Here is a 23,876-nt window from a genome sequence, read left to right as displayed (position 1 = left end):
GGTGGTGAGCTTTACACCACTCCAGCCAACGCTTGGATTGCGCATTGTGATCTTAGGCTTGTGTGCGGCTGCTCGGCTATAGAAACCCATTTCATGAAGCTCCCGACGAACAGTTGTTGTGCTGATGTTGCTTCCAGAAGCAGTTTGGAACTCTGTAGTGAGTGTTGCAACCGAGGACAGACGATTTTTACGCGCTACGCGCTTCAGCACTCAGCGGCCTCGTTCTGTGAGCTTGTGTGGCCTACCACTTCGCGGCTTAGCCGTTGTTGCTCCTAGACGTTTCCACTTCACAATAACAACACTTACAGTTGACCGGGGCAGCTCTAGCAGGGCAGACATTTGACGAACTGACTTGTTGGAAAGGTGGAATCCTACAATGGTGCCACTTTGAAAGTCACGGAGCTCTTCAGCGAGACCATTCTACTGCCTGTTTGTCTATGGAGATTGCATGGCTGTGTGCTCTATTTTATACACCTGTCAGAAATATTCATATTCAGTAGGCCTATACAGTACACACTGTGTATATGCACACACACACACACACACACAAACACACAAGGCCAGCACACACACACAGTAATGTACAGCTAACCTTGTGGGGACACACAATTCAGTCCCATTCAAAATCCTATTTTCTCTAACCCCTAACCGTACTCTTACCCAAACGCTTAACCATAACTTTAACCCAAAAACCTAACCTTAGCCCTAGCTCCTAACCCTAGCCCTAATTCTAACCCTAACACTAATTCTAACCTTAACCGTAAACCCCCTAGAAATAGCATTTTACCTTGTGGGGACCAACAAAATGTCCCCAGTTGGTCAAATTTTAGTTTGTTTACTATTCTTGTGGGGACTTCTGGTCTTCAAGTACCCCCCATTTACAGTGCTATGAAAAAGTATTTGCCCCCTTTCTAATTTTCTATACTTTTGCATATTTGTGATACTGAATGTTATCAGATCTTCAACCAGAACCTAATATTAGATAAAGGGAACGTAAGTGAACAAATAACACAACAATTACATACAGTGGGGAAAAAAAGTATTTAGTCAGCCACCAATTGTGCAAGTTCTCCCACTTAAAAAGATGAGAGAGGCCTGTAATTTTCATCATAGGTACACGTCAACTATGACAGACAAAATGAGAAAAAACAATCCAGAAAATCACATTGTAGGATTTTTATGGAATTTATTTGCAAATGATGGTGGAAAATAAGTATTTGGTCAATAACAAAAGTTTCTCAATACTTTGTTATATACCCTTTGTTGGCAATGACACAGGTCAAACGTTTTCTGTAAGTCTTCACAAGGTTTTCACACACTGTTGCTGGTATTTTGGCCCATTCCTCCATGCAGATCTCCTCTAGAGCAGTGATGTTTTGGGGCTGTCGCTGGGCAACACAGACTTTCAACTCCCTCCAAAGATTTTCTATGGGGTTGAGATCTGGAGACTGGCTAGGCCACTCCAGGACCTTGAAATGCTTCTTACGAAGCGACTCCTTCGTTGCCCGGGCGGTGTGTTTGGGATCATTGTCATGCTGAAAGACCCAGCCACGTTTCATCTTCAATGCCCTTGCTGATGGAAGGAGGTTTTCACTCAAAATCTCACGATACATGGCCCCATTCATTCTTTCCTTTACACGGATCAGTCGTCCTGGTCCCTTTGCAGAAAAACAGCCCCAAAGCATGATGTTTCCACCCCCATGCTTCACAGTAGGTATGGTGTTCTTTGGATGCAACTCAGCATTCTTTGTCCTCCAAACACGACGAGTTGAGTTTTCACCAAAAAGTTCTATTTTGGTTTCATCTGACCATATGACATTCTCCCAATCCTCTTCTGGATCATCCAAATGCACTCTAGCAAACTTCAGACGGGCCTGGACATGTACTGGCTTAAGCAGGGGGACACGTCTCGCACTGCAGGATTTGAGTCCCTGGCGGCGTAGTGTGTTACTGATGGTAGGCTTTGTTACTTTGGTCCCAGCTCTCTGCAGGTCATTCACTAGGTCCCCCCGTGTGGTTCTGGGATTTTTTCTCACCGTTCTTGTGATCATTTTGACCCCACGGGGTGAGATCTTGCGTGGAGCCCCAGATCGAGGGAGATTATCAGTGGTTTTGCATGTCTTCCATTTCCTAATAATTGCTCCCACAGTTGATTTCTTCAAACCAAGTTGCTTACCTCTTGCAGATTCAGTCTTCCCAGCCTGGTGCAGGTCTACAATTTTGTTTCTGGTGTCTTTTGACAGCTCTTTGGTCTTGGCCATAGTGGAGTTTGGAGTGTGACTGTTTGAGGTTGTGGACAGGTGTCTTTTATACTGATAACAAGTTCAAACAGGTGCCATTAATACAGGTAAAGAGTGGAGGACAGAGGAGCCTCTTAAAGAATAAGTTACAGGTCTGTGAGAGCCAGAAATCTAGCTTGTTTGTAGGTGACCAAATACTTATTTTCCACCATAATTTGCAAATAAATTCATAAAAAATCCTACAATGTGATTTTCTGGATTTTTTCCCCTCAATTTTTCTGTCATAGTTGACGTGTACCTATGATGAAAATTACAGGCCTCTCATCTTTTTAAGTGGGAGAACTTGCACAATTGGTGGCTGACTAAATACTTTTTTCCCCCGACTGTATTTATTTCATAAACAAAGTTATGCAAAACCCAATTCCCCTGTGTGAAAAAGTAATTGCCCCCTTACACTCAATAACTGGTTGTGCCACCTTTAGCTGCAATGACTCCTGTAGTTGTTGATCAGTCTCTCACGTCGCTGTGGAGGAATTTTGGCCCACTCTTGCATGCAGAACTGCTTTAACTCAGTGACGTGTGGGTTTTCAAGCATGAACTGCTCGTTTCAAGTCCTGCCACAACATCTCAATTGGGATTAGGTCTGGACTTTGACTAGGCCATTCCAAAACTTCCAATTTGTTGCTTTTTAGCAATTTTCATGTAGACTTGATTGTGTGTTTTGGATCATTGTCTTGCTGCATGACCCAGCTGCGCTTCAGCTTCAGCTCACAGACGGATGGTCTGACATTCTCCTGTAGAATTCTCTGATACAGAGCAGAATTAATGGTTCCTTCTATTAAGGCAAGTCGTCCAGGTCCTGAGGCAGCAAAGCATCCCCAAACCATCACACCACCATGCTTGACCTTTGGTATGATGTTCTTACTGTGGAATGCAGTGTTTGGTTTTCGCCAGGCATAATGGGACCCATCTCTTCCAAAAAGTTGACTCAAGTTTGCCAAAAAGCACCTGGATGATCATCAAGACTCTTGGAAGAACGTTATATGGACAGATGATTCTAAAGTATAACTTTTTGGACGAGATGGGTCCCATAATAATTAAGAAGTGAAATAAATATGTAATTGTTGTGTTATTTGTTCACTTATGTTCCCTTTATCTAATATTAGGTTTTGGTTGAAGATCTGATAACATTCAGTATCACAAATATGCAAAAGTATAGAAAATTAGAAAGGGGACAAATACTTTTTCATAGCACTGTATGTAGTTCATCCCTTGAATAATATTGTTCTGTACTATGTATTATGTCATGTTTCATGTGGACCCCAGGAAGAGTAGCTGCTGCTTTTGCAGCGGCTAATGTGGATCCTAATAAATACCAATACCCCCATGGATAGGACAAGTACCCCCAGGGGTCCTGGTAAACCTGGTTGGGAACCACTGGACTAGGCTACTGATATTGCCTGGGGTTGTTCAGCATGCAAAATGACTTGTAGATCAATGATTGTCAACACAATTACATGCTTACTTCGTCAATGAAGAGGACGAAATTATCACAAAAGATTAGGTATTTTCGGAAGTTAGAAAGAAAGTAATTGAAGCAAAACAAAATTGTGAACCACCAATTCGTAACGTTTGAATAGATTTTCTGATCGATGCATGCTACATTTGGATCAGTTTGGGGTCCTGCGGGCTGATGCACTCATATCGTAAACATTTAAACCGGGGACCGATAAGTATCGCTGAATCGTTATATCCCTAATAGGGGTGTAACGGTTCACCAAATACACGGTTCAGTACGTATTGCGGTTTCGTACAAAAAAAAACATGTTTACTAATCAACAACACTAAAATAAAGTGCAATATGCGTGTGAAATCAATATGTAAACATGGCTCAGACATTGTATAGGCCTATCCTATAATGTTTTCTTACAAAGAGAAAGATATGCGCACTTGTGTGACTCATTAAGGGGACGTGTCTGTAGCACGGTACTTCTCATTTCCCACTCTGGGGTAATGTGATGGGCTGTCACTGTTAAGTAGCTCTCTGTAGCCCTGGAGGTCCGTCCATCTGTAGTAAGCACAACACAGGGTGCATTGGCCAATTAATTGACAACTTCGGCTTTAGCTTGCTTATATAGAGCGGGTACTACCTGTTTGTGGAAATGGGTGCGAGAGGGCGAAGTTTGTAACGTGGCTCGACCACTTTCAGTGCTGAAACCCCCTACTCTTTTCAACCACCGGGAACGGGTGCATATCCGTGGCTATAAACATACCCACCGCTCCTGTAATTTCTTTGGTCCGGTCAGTCAGCTGTGAAGGGCTGCTTGAATGCAGAGGGGAGACTACGTTTTTTTTTTTTTTCTGTCTCGCTCCGGTGGTAGGAATACTGGGGTGATGTCGGCGTAAATGTGTCATGTGCGAGGTGTTGGCAGCTGCATAGGCTATTCTGGTTGAGCAGTGGCGACATACGCTCTCTGTTCGTCGCTGTTGTAATCTACTGGGAAGCAAATTAGTTCCCGGCTGCAGCTCTCAAAAGTAGTTTAAAATGCACCAATTAAGATTTAATTTTGATTACAATATGTGCATAGGCTCTAGTTGTTTTAATGGAATAGCCTTAATCGTTTTTTTCAGCTCAGATCTACCCAAGGCATACAATGCAGCGTAGGCATAGCCTATAGGCCTACTGTTTTTGATCTATTCATTCGGGTTCACAGTGTGGACCGAACCGAGGTCCCCGTACCGAACGGTACGAATACGTGTACCGTTACACCCCTAATCCCTAATATAAACCCATTGATTCTTGAAGAGTATCACTCTTGAGCTTAGTTAAACTGTCGTACCCTATCAGAAGCCCAAATTAGCTTGTTTTTCCAATGTTTGTAAAGAAAGTAAATGTAAACAAACACTGTATAGCCTCAAAACATGACTGAAACTATACATTTCCATATCATGGACGGTCCTCAAATATTTTTCATTGTGCTCCTACATTTTTCAACTTAGGAGCACGTGCTCCTTGTAAAGAAAATTAACGTAAAGCCCTGCTAATGGTGCCGCCTACCTGTTAGTTCTGACTAGGCCTATAACGGTGACCATATTACCACCACACCGGCAGTCACAAGTCATGACTGCTGTCAAATTCCATGTGACCGCTTAGTCACGGTAACTACGCTTCTCCAAGCGCTGATGCTGCTGACGGTCATTAATAGCCTAAAACATGCTAACTGCCTGGTACTCAGCACGCTATTGTCCCTCTAATCACTCTGACATCAATGCAAATGTTATCGAAAATCAAACACTTCACGAGAGCCCATGAGCTCATGTTGCGCAGCATTTCTATAGGCTATGCAATTGTGTGAGAAAACAGAGCTTTGATGGCCTCTATTAAAAAGAGGATCCTATCACCTTTCTTCTATAGGCTAGGCCTACTATATTTATTTCTCAACTTTCCTAATATTAAGCACATTGCTTCGTTTTACAACAGGAGTACAGCCTACCTGGCTGGCATGAAAATGAACCACGGGAAAAGCGTCCTCCATTTGCTATTTAAGTGCATAGATGACAAGTATTTTTTCCCCCTGTCCCTGTTCCGAGACAGTTGCATGACAATGGTCCATTCTAAATCTAAACTAATTTCATACATATATTATTTAGTATACGTAAAGACAAAATTAAATCAAGAATAGTCTGATGGGTGACAATATTAGCCTAATCACTTGTGAACTACATTATCACTTGTGAATGATGCCTAGCTTGTGTGCAGTAAGGTAAGAAACAGCGCATGCCTTTTTTTCAATCATAGTTCCACACCTCATGTATCCTAGCCCATAGGCCTATATATTTTGATAAGGTTTGTTACACAACTAAAGTGTGTAAAATTAAGCACATTAATCCGCTTTACATATGGCATACATATGTGGCGCATGAGTTTCAAGTTTGGGGAAGATAATTTTCACCATAAAAATTCACCTTTATAATAAAGCATTACATGCATAATCGCATTTATGGTCACTTTTGAGAATACGGTTTTCCCGCAAATTGATTGCATTTTGGAACATTCGCGCTTATAGCGTACTGCAATGTTTGCATTGCTGCGCTTATAATGTGAAGAAATAGCCTAATAGTTTATCAACATTTTAAGCTAAAAGTTCTGATCTGTTGCAGTTTTTTTTATGCTAGTGGTTGTGTTAATTTGGATCTATCGCATCCAACAACTGTCCCAGACTATGTTTGGAATATTTCTCTCGCACAAAAGGACAAGTTGACCAAAAGAATAGGTCAGCTTTTGTAATATGGGGGATAGTAGAGTGACATAAGCTAGTCCTTTTGCTGTTCGTTAGGCCTACTCATCTTGTTGGCTGACGAAAAGTAAATGTTGACAGTTCTTCTAACATCTTCAATATGCCCTCGGAATTCGTTGCGAATTCCGCAGTTGCGTCCCGATGTGTCTGTCTTCACTTGTAGCCTACTTCGGAGCTGAGACAGATGCCTGTGAGAAGAACCCGGGCATTGGCTAATAATGTGTAGCTCAGTTGGTAGAGCATGGCGCTTGCAACGCCAGGGTTGTGGGTTCAATTCCCACGGGGGGCCAGTATGAAAATGTATGCACTAAAATGTAAATGTAAGAATTGAGATATCTGAGAGAGCCATGTGAGTGAGAGGTGTTTCGGAACACACAGCCGGGAGAAGGGAATTATAATTATTATATTCAGCCCAAGGGCACAACTGCCACTAGCCACAAAAGACAGCAATTTTTTTTAATGGGGCATTACGGCCACATTAGGGGGATGCTGACGGGAAATTCGAGGCATTATCAAGTGCTTGTCAAATTGTGAATGAGATACTGATGAAGTGTGTACAGCCTGTGCAAGAAACCAAGCAGAGCACATGCCTTTCATGCAACTTTTTTCAAATCAATCATCGTTAGTCGCATCATGCAGCCTTAGAATGTATTAAAAATCAAAACTTATAGCCAAACGTTTGTATCACAACTCTAGTTGCATAAATAACTCTAAATTAAGCAGATAGGAGGACCGGTTTCTTTGTTAACCACTCAACACAGAATAGCCGCATGTGCACACTCCCTCAGAAATCGTTTGGAGAAAACATCCTTTCTATGTTATTCAGCTATGTTCAATTGTGTTCTTCATACTATAAAATAATGCCACGGAATTCTAAGCAAATCTTGGCTACACCAGTTCAATTAGCAGAGCACAGCCATATGGCATAGCCAACTCAGAGTATGCTATTCTGTTCTTCTGAAATAGACTACATTTTATTCATATCATGTTTCTTTAGACCTGTCTAAAATAAATAATGGATTTATTGTGATGGTGTAGGCTATATTCAATTGATTTATTAGACTTTAAATGTAGATGTTCCAAAAGGTCTGCATCAGTGGCTTGTAGGCTATGTGTGGAAGCCAGGAGATGCTAAGTGTTTATGTTAATAACAGTAAATTACCGTGAAACCGGCAGTTATTTGCTTGACAATCACCGCCTGACAAAATGTCATGACCGCCACAGCCCTAGTTCTGACAGTGTCATCTTGTGAGATCATGGTTTATTTAGCCCTAATACAGAAAAGTGTTTTTGTGTTGCCTTCTTCAACAACCACTTTTGTGTACAGCTACCAAGGCTGCCACCCCTCCTAACACACATCATCTTCACACCGACATAAACAGAGCTCTCTCAATGCCTCGGGCTCATCCCTGTATACAAAACACATCAAACGCTCTTCTCCATTGTTGTCCCAGTATCACTCTCGGAAACGTCCTACAAAAGAGAACTACAGTAAAGCGAGCATAAAGAAATGCAAAATGGGCTGCCATTTAAATATGAGCATCAATATTTGGTGGTGTGAAACAATTACAGATCGGAAAACACTAGTGCCTTGGAAAAAGCCAGGCATTTTATGTCTGCTATCAATAAATGTACTGATATAATGTACTGTATAATCATGCTTACTGCCATTTAGTCAAACAGCCCAGTCTCCTCAGACAGCAACATTAGGGTCAGTGTATATGGTGGAGTTGTGCTAGTCCGACTCAGGCTTCTTTTGGGTTTGAGTCCTCCAGGGAACAAGGCCCTCGCCTCACTAATCCACCAACCGTTCCCATTCCTGCTTACTCGGCAACACACACAGACACACACTCACAATGAAAACCTTTCTAAATGTTGATTGCCCTTTCCTCCTATACCACCCACGAACACGGCCGCCCTCCCGCAGAAACGACAAAATAGCATTCCACAAACTCTTGTGAATTAATGCCCTGGTTTTAGGACACCCTCCGAGTGAGTTCGGGAGCTGGAGCTATGAGTTTTCCATTCACACCAGCCAGCCAGCCATCAACTGAAACTGTCCAACTGCCTTTCTCTTGACTGTGGGACAGTAGCAGTAGACCTATGGGGTGTTCTCAACACCTTGTCCTGTGAGTATATGCAGGCTGCTGGGTGTATGCAGAATTTGGTCCACTTCGAGCCTAGCGTTAGCCTATAACACCTGTTTTTACTAATCGTCGAGACCTAGTGCTGGGGAAAAATCCCCCCACACACACACACAATGCAGCTCAGAGGGACCAGGAACAAAAATAAACGGTCATGGTGTCTCCCTATAAATATGTAGTAGTTTGTGACAATACCACACAACCCAGTGAAAATAGAGATAAAAAGCATTCTCTGGGGCCTCCTGATTTCCAGTTGGATTAATGTCAATTGACTGGCTTTTGATGTATTGAGCGAAGGGCAGATGGACAGGGAATCAGTCAAAGGTGACGGTGAACACGAGTCTGTCAAAGCCAAAGGGACTGATATAGGCCCTATCTTCTAGAGAGGAGCCACTGGGGGAACAGTCACTTTGCTGTGCTACAGGGGGGAGGGCTTGGATACATTAGCAGTCCAAAAGGCCAGCCCCCACTCCCCCATAGATGAAAGTGGTTTCAGTGTCATTTCTAAAGTGAATCAGATTAAATAGAGACAGGGAGTAAGAGAGAGAGCATGCTTGTGCTTATTCTCAAGACGCAAATGAAAATCCAACTGTTCCAAAACTGCCATCACCGGCAGCAGCTAAATGGGTGATATATAAAGCACACAATATAGAGCTCTTTAAAATTCACAACCCAATGTCCACAAATGTGGATTATCAATGAAGGTCAATCTAAGGACACTGGAGTCATGCTCCAATACACATTGGTTCCTCATGACAGTAGCCAAGTCAGCTACTGGGCCTTAAGCAGTGGAGATTAGGCTACAAGGCCTCAGAGGCATCATATTGAATAAGTTTCCTCTTGTTTTCAAGGTTATATCATTCTAGGTTATTGTTGTTTCCAAGTGGCACGTAATAAACAATACAAAACCAATAACTTACCCATGGGTACGGCCTAGGTGTCATGGGGTGCCTTCTTCTTACTCACCAACATAAAATGATCTACAGTATATCTGACGCTCAGTCAGTACCAAGAACATGATATAAGCATGGCTATACAGTCAGGCAGTGAATATACAGTAGCACTCGAGAGACAGGGCACTCTACATCTTAATGGAAACATTCCATAGCACTAACACACACACACTTAGTCCTGACGCATGGCTCTGGTGTAATGGATCTGGAGGATCCGTCTAAATATTTCCTTTCCAGGGGGACGGATCGGACCATTGTGAAGCAGAAAAAGGCTCCATGGAAAATGCCATAAATCATTACTGTAGGTTTTGACCAGTGAGAGGGGTCTTAACTCCTAAGGATCATTGTTGCCTGCCTTGTCAGTTGCTTGCAATGCAAAGGCAGCAATGAATCTCAAACTATTTGTTTTGAGAGCGAGAGAGGAGACCGATCCATTTCACCTTTTGATTGTTAGTCATGAGCAAGGCAAAGGGAAAAATACACGGGGTGTGCTTACAACATTGTCAGTGACATAACATAGTCTTGTTTTGAGTGTCTAGCAGGGCTGGGCAATATGGCCTAAAATAATCTCAAACTTATGGCCAATTCAATGTTCTCTCTAAATAAGCTTTGTTGTACAATTAAAAAAGGTCAAATAGACTGCATTTCAAACAGTCAGCAATAATCTAATGAATTCAGAGCTTGTGAACTTATAGCTAGGATAAATATAAGCCTTCCACAAACACTAATTATTTTATCAAAACAGTTACACCTGCTTTTTCGCAATAATCACTGATCTGACTTTCAAGTCAGTCTATGAAAATGCCCTTTTTGTAACAAATTTAACCAGAACCATGGGTAACCACCAGAACAGTGGCTACACGTGGTCTGCGGTTGCGAGGCCAGTTGGACATACTGCCAAATTCTCTAAAAAGACATTGGAGGCGACTTATGGTAGAGAAATTAACATTACATTCTCTGGCAACAGCTCTGGTGGACATTCCTGCAGTCAGCATGCCAATTGCACACTCCCTCAAAACTTGGCATTGTGTTTTGTGACAAAAGTGGCCTTTTATTGTTTCCAGCACAAGGTGCACCTGTGTAATGATCATGCTGTTTAATCAGCTTCTTGATATGCTACACCTGTCAGGTGGATGGATTATCTTGGCAAAGGAGAAATGCTCCCTAACAGGGATGTAAACAAAATTGTGGACAACATTTGAGAGAAATAAGCTTTTTGTGCGTATGGAAAATGTCTGGGATATTTTATTTCAGCTCATGAAACCAACACTTTACATGTTGCGTATATATTTTTGTTCAGTATAATTCAAGTTTAGCCAACTTGGATCTATTTGCTAGCAAACAAGATAGAACAGTTGAATTGTTTAGAACACACCCCTTCTGTCCGTCTCTAACGGTTTGAACAGCATGCTAGCCTGTCCACTTTGTTGACGTTGAAATCAAGTGGCCTACCATATATCTCAGAATGAGAATAAGTTGCCAATTCCTTATATAATTGTGTTTTATGCTTATTGCACATTCATAAAACACAGACTAAACAGCTAGTATAAGTGTCTTTGGCTAAAATGCTGCTAGCGGTACATGAATGCCGCCTGCAACAAACTGAGCATTAACTGTCCAGAATCAATGTTCATTGATACTCCTATTTTAGTAGTGTCTACTCGGCGCAAAATTTGAGTTGTTGAGACATAAAAAGGGTATCGTCCTCTATTACAGTAAAATAATGTCTCAATGTCTTTCGGTGTTCATATGACGATTCTGTTGGACCAAACCTCAAATGCAAATAGCGAAACTGCTCATCAGAGATGAAGAAGTGATCTCTCATCTTTGTTGTTGTGAGTGGCAGGGGGAGGGGCTTGGTGTGTGTGAGTAAATGGGAAGGTGCGCACAGCACAGCAGGAGCGAAGGAGACGATATTGCGATACAGGCATTTGGAATATCGCGCTAAAACATTCATTCAAATTAATTTGATATATAGCCCAGGCCTTGCTCCACCGAGTCCTATTTTGGAATTTTTGATGTTCTTCTGTGTTGTTTTGCAACTAGCCTATTGCTTGACATGCACAGGTGGTTAGAGAAATACGGGCCATCACAAGTTCTTCCCGATCGAGCATACAATATCATCTTCCTCAAAAATCTGAAATGTGTGAGTCTGCCAAAAATAGCCTACGACGTGTCCTCTCGAGAACTGTTTGTTGTGTTTTGTGGAAAATCTGAGGTCTTGGCAAATTCAAGTCAATTTTACATCAAATCTCTCCACATAATCCTTTTGTACAGCTGGATATTTGCCGAGCCAGTGGAACTGGCATAATCAAAGGTATACTAAGACTTTTCTGTAATTTCAACAGTAAAACACTGTACAGTCGTGGTCAAAAGTTGAGAATGACACAAGTATTGGTCTTCACAAAGTTTGCTGCTTCAGTGTTTTTAGATGTGTTTGTCAGATGTTACTGTGCTTTATTGAAGTATAATTACAAGCATTCCATAAGTGTCAAAGGCTTTTATTGACAATTACATTAAGTTTATGCAAAGAGTCAAGATTTGCAGTGTTGACCCTTATTTTTCAAGACCTCTGCAATCCGCCCTGGCATGCTGTCAATTAACTTCTGGGCCACATCCTGACTGATGGCAGCCCATTCTTGCATAATCAATGCTTGGAGTTTGTCAGAATTTGTGGGTTTTTGTTTGTCCACCCGCCTCTTGTGGATCGACCACAAGTTCTCAATGGGATTAAGGGTTGGGGAGTTTCCTGGCCATAGACCCAAAATGTCGATGTTTTGTTCCCCGAGCCACTTAGTTATCACTTTTGCCTTATGGCAAGGTGCTCCATCATGTTGGAAAAGGCAATGTTCGTCACCAAACTGTTATTGGATGGTTGGGAGAAGTTGCTCTCGGAGGATGTGTTGGTACCATTCTTTATTCATGGCTGTGTTCTTAGGCAAAATTGTGAGTGAGCCCACTCCCTTGGCTGAGAAGCAACCCCACACATGAATGGTCTCAGGATGCTTTACTGTTGGCATGACACAGGACAGATGGTAGCGCTCACCTTGTCTTCTCCGGGCAAGCTTTTTTCCCCCGATGCCCCAAACAATCGGAAAGGGGATTCATCAGAGAAAATGACTTTACCCCAGTCCTCAGCAGTCCAATTCCTGTACCCTTTTTGCAGAATATCAGTCTGTCCCTGATGTTTTTCCTGGAGAGAAGTGGCTTCCTCGCTGCCTTTCTTGACACCAGGCCATCCTCCAAAAGTCTTCGCCTCACTGTGCGTGCAGATGCACTCACACCTGCCTGCTGCCATTCCTGAGCAAGCTCTGCACTGGTGGTGCCCCGATCCCACAGCTGAATCAACTTTAGGAGATGGCCCTGAAGCCTTCTTCACAACAATTGAACCGATCTCCTTGAAGTTCTTGATGATCCGATAAATGGTTGATTTAGGTGCAATCTTACTAGCAGCAATATCCTTGCCTGTGAAGCCCTTTTTGTGCAAAGCAATGATGATGTTTCCTTGCAGGTAACCATGGTTAACAGAGGAAGAACAATGATTTCAAGCACCACCCTCCTTTTAAAGCTTCCAGTCTGTTATTCTAACTCAATCAGCATGACAGAGTGATCTCCAGCCTTGTCCTCGTCAACACTCTCACCTGTGTTAACGAGAGAATCACTGACATGATGTCAGCTGGTCCTTTTGTGGCAGGGCTGAAATGCAGTGGAAATGTTTTGGGGGGATTATTTTCATGGCAAAGAGGGACTTTGCAATTAATTGCAATTCATCTGATCACTCTTCATAACATTCTGGAGTATATGCAAATTGCCATCATAAAAACTGAGGCAGCAGACGTGGTGAAAATTAATATTATTGTCATTCTCAAAACTTTTGACCACGACTGTAGAACGCGCAGTAAAATACCGTAAATGTGTCATACAGCATTAATGCTGTAGATTGCACTGCATTGTGGGTAAAATGCTGGAAAATAATGTTAACTGTAATTGGAAGCCTCCTGTAAAAACTACAAACATACTGTATTTCTTTACAGTAATTGCTTATGCCTACTGTAGATTCAAATAATCCGTTTCAGGCGCCAACCTCATGCTGTCGGGTGAGACATGAAGCTCAGACTATTTTAGTAAACATCTTCTTGAAGCGACTGAAGTGGAAGAATATTTTCAGCAGCTGCTGGGTAGGTACCTTGATTTGTTTATAAGTATCTTTATTGATAGCCAACGTTGAATTACTGTATGTTTTCTTAGCAAACCTAGCTAGGTAACATTTGCTAGCTTTCTCAAGTTGACACAAGCTATTTCAGTCTGCTCTAAATTGCTTGTAAATATCTTTGTGCAACCTAGAGAAACTGACCGGCATGTTCTTACCATTACTACAGAGAAAATGGCTTGTTTCTAGCAGTTCAAAAGATATGACCCATTTATTACCGGCGCAAAAAAATTTCCGGATTGACGGGGCGCATTTTACACATAAACCAGGTTGTGGGCCACCTACATGCGAGCCGCTAAAGCCGATCTTGAATGACCAGTGCACCGGTGTTGTGAGGTGCCTGTCGACCTAAGGTGCAGTGGGCAGCTGTAGCCTATCACATTGTCGCCAGTGGTAGTTAGTAACATGGCCAATTTTAATTCCCTCCCATGATTAGATAGTAGGACAGCAGCCTACACAAGAAATAACTAATATTGGTAGCCATCTACATGTCACTCTCAAAATTGTCAAAGACTCCAGCAACCCTAGTTATAGACTGTTCTCTCTGCTACCGCACGGCAAGCGGTACCGGAGTGCCAAGTCTAGGTCCAAAAGACTTCTCAACAGCTTCTACCCCCAAGCCATAAGACTCCTGAACAGCTAATCATGGCTACCCGGACTATTTGCACTGCCCCCCCACCCCATCCTTTTTACGCTGCTGCTACTCTGTTAAGTATTTATGCATAGTCACTTTAACTCTACCCACATGTACATATTACCTCAACTACCTCAACTAGCCGGTGCCCCCCACATTGACTCTGCAACGGTACCCCCTGTATATATAGCCTCCCTACTGTCACTTTATTTTACTTCTGCTCTTTTTTTTCTCAACATTTTTTTTGTTGTTGTTTTATTTTTACTTTTTTTGTTTAAAATAAATGCACTGTTGGTTAAGGGCTGTAAGTAAGCATTTCACTGTAATGTCTGTGACCAATAAAATTTGATTTGATATAGTCTACTAAATGGGGAGAGAATGAATGGCAACAACACAGGGACACAGTGTCCTCCTTTGCAGTCACAATCGTGTGATTCAATTCACTCTGCTCTAAATAACGCAACATACATCGTCGCTTTGCAGGCCAGGAGTGTCCGTATAGCCTCTCCCCACTAACCATTTTTTATATTCGCCTCATCAATCTACACACAATACCCCATAATGACAAAGCAAAAACGGTTTTGACATTTTTGCACATTTATATTTAAAAATAACTGAAATATCACTTACGTAAGTCTCAGACCCTTTACTCAGTACTTTGTTGAAGCACCTTTAGCAGCGATTACAGCCTCAAGTCTTCTTGGGTATGACGCTACAAGCTTGGCACACCTGTATTTGGGGAGTTTCTCCCATTCTTCTCTGCAGATCCTCTCAAGCTCTGTCAGGTTGGATGTGGAGCGTCGCTGCACAGCTATTTTCAGGTCTCTCCAGAGATATTCGATCGTGTTCAAGTCCGGGCTCTGGCTGGGCCACTCAAGGACATTCAGAGACTTGTCCCAGAGCCACTCCTGCGTTGTCTTGGCTGTGTGCTTAGGGTCGTTGTCCTGTTGGAAGGTGAACCTTCACCCCAGTCTGAGGTCCTGAGCGCTCTGGAGCAGGTTTTCATCAAGGATTTGTACTTTTCTCCGTTCATCTTTCCCTCGATCCTGACTAGTCTCCCAGTCCATGCCACTGAAAAACATCTCCACAACATAATGCTGCCACCACCATGTTTCACCGTAGGGATGGTGCCAGGTTTCCTCCAGACGGGACACTTGGCATTCAGGCCAAAGAGTTCAATCTTGGTTTCATCAGACCAGAGAATCTTGTTTCTCATGGTCTGAAAGTCATTTAGGTACCTTTTGGCAAACTCCAAGCGGGCTGTCATGTGGCTTTTACTGAGGAGTGCCTTCCGTCTGGCCACTCTACCATAAAGGCCTGATTGGTGGAATGCTGCAGAGATGGTTGTCCTTCTGGAAGGTTCTCCCATCTCCACAGATGAACTCTAGAGCTCTGTCAGAGTGACCATTGGGTTCTTGGTCACCTCCCTGACCCAGGCCCTTCTCCCCCGATTGCTCAGTTTGTCCAGGCGGCCAGCTCTAGGAAGAGTCTTGGTGGTTCCAAACTTCTTCCATTTTTGTTCTTGGAGACCTTCAATGCTGCAGAAATGTTTTGGTACCCTTCCCCAGATCTGTGCCTCGACACAATCCTGTCTCAGAGCTCTACAGACAATTCCTTCGACCTCATGGCTTGGTTTTGCTCTGACATGCACTGTCAACTGTGGGACCTTACATAGACAGGTGTGTGCATTTCCAAATCATGTCCAATCAATTGAATTTGCTACAGGTGGACTCCAATCAAGTTGTAGAAACATCTCAAGGGTGATCAATGGAAACAGGATGCACCTGAGCTCAATTTCGAGTCTCATAGCAAAGGGTCTGAATACTTAAGAAAATATGTTTTTGTTTTGTTTTTTTACATTTGCAAAGATTTCTAAAAACCTGTTTTCGCTTTGTCATTATGGGGTAGTGTTTGGACATTGATGAGGATTTTTTTTTATTGAATCAATTTTAGGGCTGTAACGTAACAAAATGTGGAAAAAGTCAAGGGGTCTGAATACTTCCCAAATGCACTGTATGCTGTAGGTTCTAATCAACCCAAGATTATGAACCCTGAAGATGGGCCAAAGTGCATGACAAGGTGGCCAAGAGGAAGCCAGCTGTTCTCAACCCCTACATTGCGCCATTATTCCAAGAATTCACAGAGTTTGAATCAAGACCTCAAGCGAGGTAACACACATACACCAGCTTGATATGTCCCTTGTCACCGGTCTTTTTACCCACAGAGTAACAGCCCTGGTGCGCTCTGTCTCTCATTCTATTCTTTATTTTTCTATGCTTGTTCAAATTAAGGGTGAGAATAGCTAACAAATCATCACTGAAGAGGATTCTTACCGAGCCCCATGAGGAACACCGGATGCTGCGCTGACTTCTCTCTCAGATGCTCTCCTGCCCAGTTGTGCTTCACCGCCTGTACACAATCCCAATTTTAACTCCCTCTCCCACACACAATATCATTTTTAAATTAGTGTTGTAATGATGCTCTTATTTGGTTACATACAGTATGTGTTAACTGTTACTTTATTGTCAATACAGTTGTTACACTGAACAAAAATATAATCGCAACATGTAAAGTGTTCATCCCATGTTTCATGAGCTGAAATAAAAGATCCCAGAAATGTTCCATACACATAATTTTTTGGGCACAAATTTGTTTAAACCCCTGTTAGTGAGCATTTCTCCTTTGCCAAGATATTCCATCCACCTGACAGGTGTGGCATATCGAGAAGCTGATTAAACAGCATGATCATTACACAGGTGCACCTTGTGGTAGGGACAAAAGGCCACTCAAAAATGTGCAGTTTTGTCACACTACACAATACCACAGATGTCTCACGTTTTGATGGAACGTGCAATTGGCATGCTGACTGCAGGAATGTCCACCGGAGCTGATGCCAGAGAATGTAATGTTCATTTCCCTACCATAAGTCGCTTCCAACGTCGTTTTAGAGAATTTGGCAGTATGTTCAACCAGCCTCACAACCGCAGACCATGTGTATGGCGTTGTGTCGGCGAGCGTTTTGCTGATGTCAGCGTTGTGAACAGTGTGCCCCATGGTGGCGGTGGGGTTATGGTATGGGAAGGCATAAGCTACAGACAACGAACAGAACTGCATTTTATCGATGGCAATTTGAATGCACAGAGATACCGTGACGAGATCCTGAGGCCCATTGTCGTGCCATTCATCCGCCGCCATCACCTCATGTTTCAGCATGATAATGCACAGCCCCATGTCGCAAGGATCTGTACACAATTCCTGGAAGCTGAAAATGTCCCAGTTCTTCCATGGTCTGCATACTTACCCAGACATGTCACCCATTGAGCATGTTTGGGATGCTCTGGATTGACAGCGTGTTCCAGTTCCCGCCAATACCCAGCAACTTTGCACAGCCATTGAAGAGGAGTGGGACAACATTCCACAGTCCACAATCAACAGCCTGATCAACTCTATGCGAAGGAGATGTGTCGCGCTGCATGAGGCAAATGATGGTCACACCAGCTACTGACTGGTTTTCTGATCCACACCACTACCCGTTTTTTTTAAGGTATCGGTGACCAACAGATGCATATCTGTATTCCCAGTCATGTGAAATCCATAGATTAGGGCCTAATGAATTTATTTCAATTGACTGATTTCCTTATATGAACTGTAACTCAGTAGTCTTTGAAATTGTTGCATGTATATTTTCATTCAGTATAATTTGTTAATGTTGTTACCAATTTGAAGAAATGCATTTTACAGCACTATTTTCCTTACTGTAAAACATTACAGCATCCCTGTAAATGTACAGCAGGGATGCTGTAATATGTTTCTACAGTAGGGAACAGAGTGCTGTAAAATATTACAGCATCTCTGCTGTAAAGCAAAATTACAGTATTAAGATGGCAACTCTGGTGCCAGTATAATGCTTTACATTTAGTGAAATTCTCCTTGAAATTTAAATGTAAGAAAAACAATACATTTGCACATAAAATACATTTATTCAAATTGGTAACATTGACAACAAATTATACTGAACAAAAATATAAATGCAACAATTTCAAAGATTTTACTGAGTTACAGTTCATATAATGAAATCAATCAAGTTAAAAATAATAATAATAATAATAATAATTAGGCCCTAATCTACGGATTTCACAGGACTGGGAATGCAGATTTGCTTTGTGTTTTCATTTTTGCCATGGAAAAAGTATCACGGAATCATCACAGATTAAACAGATTTTTGTTTTAGCTACATGTGTTTTAGGCTATCATATTAAACTAACCAAAATGCAAGTCGCCTACTTCCTTTAGAGCAAGGCATGGTTAAAAGGAATCAATCCAACCAACAAGATCAGTCAAAAAAAACTTGATATGCTCCCTCTCGTCTGCTGCTGTATGTCAATCAAATGTATTTATAAAGCCTTTTTACATCAGCAGATGTCACAAAGTGCTTACACAGAAACCCAGCCTAAAACCCCAAAGAGCAAGCAATACAGATGTAGATGCACGGTGGCTAAGAAAAACACCCTACAAAGGCAGGAACCTAGGAAGAAACCTAGAGGAACCAGGCTCTGAGGGGTGGCCAGTCCTCTTCTGGCTATGCCCGATGGAGATTATAAGAGTACATAGCAATTAAGGTCAGATCGTTCTTCAAGATGTTCAAACGTTCATAGATGACCAGCAGGGTCAAATAATAACCACAGTGGTTACAGATGGTGCAATAGGTCAGCAACTCAGTAACTGTCAGATGACTTTTCATAGCGGAGCATTCAGAGGTCGAGACTGCAGGTGCGGTAGAGAAACTACCTGTAAGAGGATGGTAACCTCACCGGCAAGCTCTTTATAGGATGACTGTTTTAAAAAGGTCTGCTTCAAAGCCAGATATGTTTTCTGTACAGCATAGCTTGACTAAGACTGTTAGCAGAGCTAAAAACAGACCCTGTTAATAAGAGGACTTGATTAGTGTGACTTGACCTGTGCCTTGCATTATCCCCAGTTGCCACAATTAATGAACGGCTCAGGTTGTCAGATCAACAGGTTCACCTTTGGATAGTTATAATAACCTGAGGTGTTGTGGTGTGGAGTTGTGAGTGTGATAATCCACAGTGAAGATGAGCCTACCAAGTGCCTCGAACCTATCCTGTTAGATTACTTACCTGCTAATTCGCTAGGCTCACCTAACCACAAAAGTAACAAACCAGTAATTTTGTATTCATTTTTTAAGAAGAAAAAAAGACTGCCTTTACTCCATTGACTAAGCATAGGGTGGCTCACAGGTAACACTAGTAATAGACTACTTATCCAGGCTAAATACTACAAAAGGTTAACGAATCAGAGGGTTACATATTACATTGAAATTCCCAGCTTCATGTTTTAATAGAATTTTCACCTCCCACTGTAAGATCTCAGAGTCATTACAGGGTTCTAATCATTCTAGCTAGGTAGCTATAGTGAGAATGCCATTAGATGCATTCTTATCACTATCAGATAAATCAGTCGTGAGATTAGCCTCACATCAGTAATACAGGATCAAAGCCAAATGATTGAAGTTAGCTAGTTTGGGAAAGTAGATAGCTAATCTTATTAACAAAGGGGAACGTTAATTAAATGAAAATGCCAAGATGTCGAATATAGGAAATCTGTCCTCGAATACGAACCGAAGGTGTTCGGCACAGGAAGCGATGAACAACATACATTGAATCTCGTTAGCTGGCCTCTTATTTCCGCGTTATACTGATTGTCAATAAACAGGACTCGTGCCTCTAAACAATGTCAGATAACAATTAATTGGGCTGTAGGTTGGTAGCCTTCTAGCTAGCTATTAACGTAGCTAACGTCAGTTCGCTTAACGTTAGTGGAAAGTAAACAGTAGCTACATTAACGTTAGATTTGACATTCCAGTGTAAGAAAACAAAACAATAGAGTAATTGCCAGATTGTGATATTGCCGCTTGTAAAACCATCAGCAAACTATCTAGTTTGCGATACCACAATATAACTAACCAACGCCATTTCATTAGTAATTACTAGTTAGCCAACCCCTTCCTAAGGAAATCCACCTGTAAAGAGTGCAAGTTTGCGGGAATGCCCTCCCCCCGGCTAGCGACTAGGTAGCTAGCTAACGCGTTAGCTCGCGACCACACACCAGCCAATCGCTACAGTGATATAACGAGTGTCGTTAGCAGACTTCACTTACCATAAAATGGTGTCGAATTAGTTTCTCATTTGATATATAGTCCGAAAATTGTTAAATCCACGAACGTTTTAAACGGTATAAATTCGCTGGCCGACAACGTTTGTTTCCTCCAAGCATCCACTCAAAGTACACCTAGCTAGCTGGCTAGCTAACCAGTCAAACGCATTCTTTCGCGAGACCAATCCCCTAAAAAGTTGTTTATTGTTCCGAGTTTGCGTCTCGCTGAAAAACAGTGTCCAGTGTGTCAGACAATAAATAAACAAAAAGCGATTACTAAAATAAACGGGGGACATAAAATTATTCGTTTTGATACTAGCTATATTTGGGTAAAAATATAAAAACGAACATTAAAACTAAGAAGGAATCCAAAATGTCCACAACAGCCAAGGAAATACAAAAGGCAAAAGCAAAAAATCCACAACCGCCAAAACAGAATCCTTTCGTCTGAAGAACGCCGCACGCCAATGTTTTCAATCCTAATCTCTTGTTCTTTTTGTCATTCAAAAATGTATGCATACATCTTGTTTGTAGCAAGAACACACAATTCACGATGAAACACAGAGTTGGCCAGTCTAACGAGCCAACGCCAGTGTATGCGGCTGTATCGTTGGCCCAGTCAGTCAATCCAGTGCGGCGACAACCCTGCATCTGAGCGCATACCTGATGGGCATGTTAATATAACCAATGAAAATGGTGTATCAGTCGTTAGTAAATTATGTTCACCAATGCGGTTTGTGGAGAGGTAGGACATATTTTACAGTTGATTATTTGCTGCTATGTTGATACTCACAATTATTTGGAACGTTATTTTAACAACCGAAAACTATTATTTGGGAAACAATTTGGTATTGTGTGAACAATACTTGTCTTAGGTCCAGTGAGAGACATGGCAAAGGGCATATTCACTCACACAGTGGGAGAATCTCAATTGGATACTCCTCGTGTCCTCTCTCCTCAGCTCCTTCTCAAAACCCATTGGAGGAGAAGGTCAGAGGGTAGGGACCTCTGGCTTTCTCATCCAATGGGTTCTGAGAAAGAGGTGCGGAGAGGACACAAGAAGAATGCAATTGAGATTCTTCCGAGAGTGAAGCGATGGTTGTGATGGAACGTCAAGTAAAGTGATGGTGGTGATGGAATGTCACTATAATAACTTGATGCATGATCTAGATTTTCCTCCCTTCCTTGATGTAATCACTGATACCATTTGAATAGATTGAAGTAATGATCCACTGCATAGCTTTCATCAATCATTTATAGGGTCAGATCAGTGATTGCTTCAAGGTAGCTTAGTGAGTAAGAGCGTTGTGCTAGCAACCGAAAGGTCGCTGGTTCTAATCCCTTAGCCGACTAGGTGAAAAATATGTCGATGTGCACGTAACCCTAATTGCTCCTGTAAGTCGCTCTGGATAAGAGTGTCTGCTAAATGACTAAAATGTAAGGGAGGAAATGAAAAATGATCTTGGGCTGCATTTAGACAGACAGCCCAATTCTGATATTTTTTTCCACTAATTGGTCTTTTTTACATCAGAACTTTTCACATCAGATATTTTACAGAGCTGATCTGATTGGTTAAAATTAGACCAATTAGTGAGAGAAAAAAAATCAGAATTGGGCTGCCTGTCTGAACACAGCCATATTGGAACAGGGCCTTGTGAATAAATTATAATCTCCTTTTGTAGGGAAAATGCCCCCCCATGTAAAGCTGTCCCCCCCTGTGAAGATGAATTGGGGAATAAGGGTTGTTGTGACATGACATAACAATTCTGAGGCAGACACATCTATACATCAAATGTAGTCTACTAGACTAGTGCCTAGCAGGGCTGGGATCATCCTACACATTTGGTTAAATAAATATCTCCCAAATACAACAGAGAGACTGAAGACCATCAATGTAGCTACAAGTGCAATAGCATATACTGAATTTTAACGAATATGAACAGCATTTGAATGAATATGATTTATACATCACCTTGTGGGCAAATTCCATTTCAAGAGGGGATTCTGCCACGATGTTCCAGCCTAGCCAGAGAGTGGAAACCAATGGATTACATCTACCTCTGGACTGAAAAGCTTGCCCAATTGAGAATCTCAATTGAAGTGCTTTTTAGTCAAGGAATAGGCTTAATCTGCGTCCGGATCCTGGAAACTGGCCCAAATGTACAATGGTCAGTGTAATGTGATGATGTATGATGTTTTGTCTCCCCCTTGTGGACACTCAAATAAATAACAATTGAGGTTTGTCCGATAGTCTGACCAGTGAAAAGCCAAAAAGCAGGTTTGTTCTTTTATTAATTCACAAATCGTCGTAGTAATAGGCGTAGTAATAGGCATAGTAATGGAAAATGTAATTGTGATTAAAGTACTTTTCACTGAAAATATAACACAAGTATTGTCATCTTTTTGAGATCCTGTACCTTTTCACATTGACCAAGTAAAAATGATCATACTTTTGCAGTTGTCTTTTATGTTCCCAGCTTTGCCAGAATATATGACTATATATAGTCATCAAATACCAAGGTAGCACAGCATTTCTCACACAAAACAAACCCTTTCATGTGAAGGAACACTCCCACCTTACTACTATGGCACTCAAACAATAAACACAATTAAACATGGAATACAATAACAACTGGTACAGTGCATTCAGAAATTATTGATACCGTTTGACTTATTCCACATGCTGTTGCGTTACAGCCTGAATTCAAAATGGATTAAATATATGTTTTTCCTCACCCATCTACACACAATTCCCCATAATGACAAAGTGAAAACATGTTTTTAGAAATGTTTGCACATTTATTGAAAATGAAATACAAAAATATCGAATTTACATAAGTATTCACACCCCTGAGTCAATACTTTGTAGAAGCACCTTTGGTAGCAATCACAGCTGTGAGTCTTTCTGGATAAGTCTCAAAGAGATTTTCACACCTGGATTGTGCAACATTTGCCCATTATTCTTAAAAAAATTATTCAAGCCCTGTCAAATAGGTTGTTGATCATTGCTAGACAACATTTTCAGGTCTTGCCATAGATTTTCAAGTAAATTTAAGTCAAAACGGTTACTCAGGAACATTCACTGTCTTGTTGGTAAGCAACTCCAGTGTCGATTTGGACTTGTGTTTTAGGTTATTGTCCTGCTGAAAGGTGAATTCATCTACCAGTGTCTGGTGGAAAGCGGACTGAACCAGGTTTTCTTCTAGGATTTTGCCTGTGCTTT

At 41.7% G+C, this 23,876-nt stretch overlaps 1 protein-coding gene across 3 annotated transcripts in view; it reads right to left on the bottom strand.

The window, feature by feature from the left end:
• LOC121582614 (erbin) overlaps window positions 1–21,280 on the bottom strand; it is a 147,481-nt gene extending 126,201 nt beyond the window's left edge. For all 3 annotated transcript variants that reach the window (XM_045225095.1, XM_041898542.2, XM_045225096.1), the window contains exon 1: window positions 20,657–21,280. The gene's annotated coding sequence lies outside the window, so the exon portion shown is untranslated. The remainder of the gene's footprint in view (window positions 1–20,656) is intronic.
• Window positions 21,281–23,876: the final 2,596 nt, after the last annotated feature.

Source organism: Coregonus clupeaformis, chromosome 15, assembly GCF_020615455.1.
Source record: "Coregonus clupeaformis isolate EN_2021a chromosome 15, ASM2061545v1, whole genome shotgun sequence".
Taxonomy (NCBI): Eukaryota; Metazoa; Chordata; class Actinopteri; order Salmoniformes; family Salmonidae; genus Coregonus; species Coregonus clupeaformis.
The sequence above is the reverse complement of the archived record's forward strand: the minus strand, read 5'-3'. Positions and strand labels throughout refer to the sequence as shown.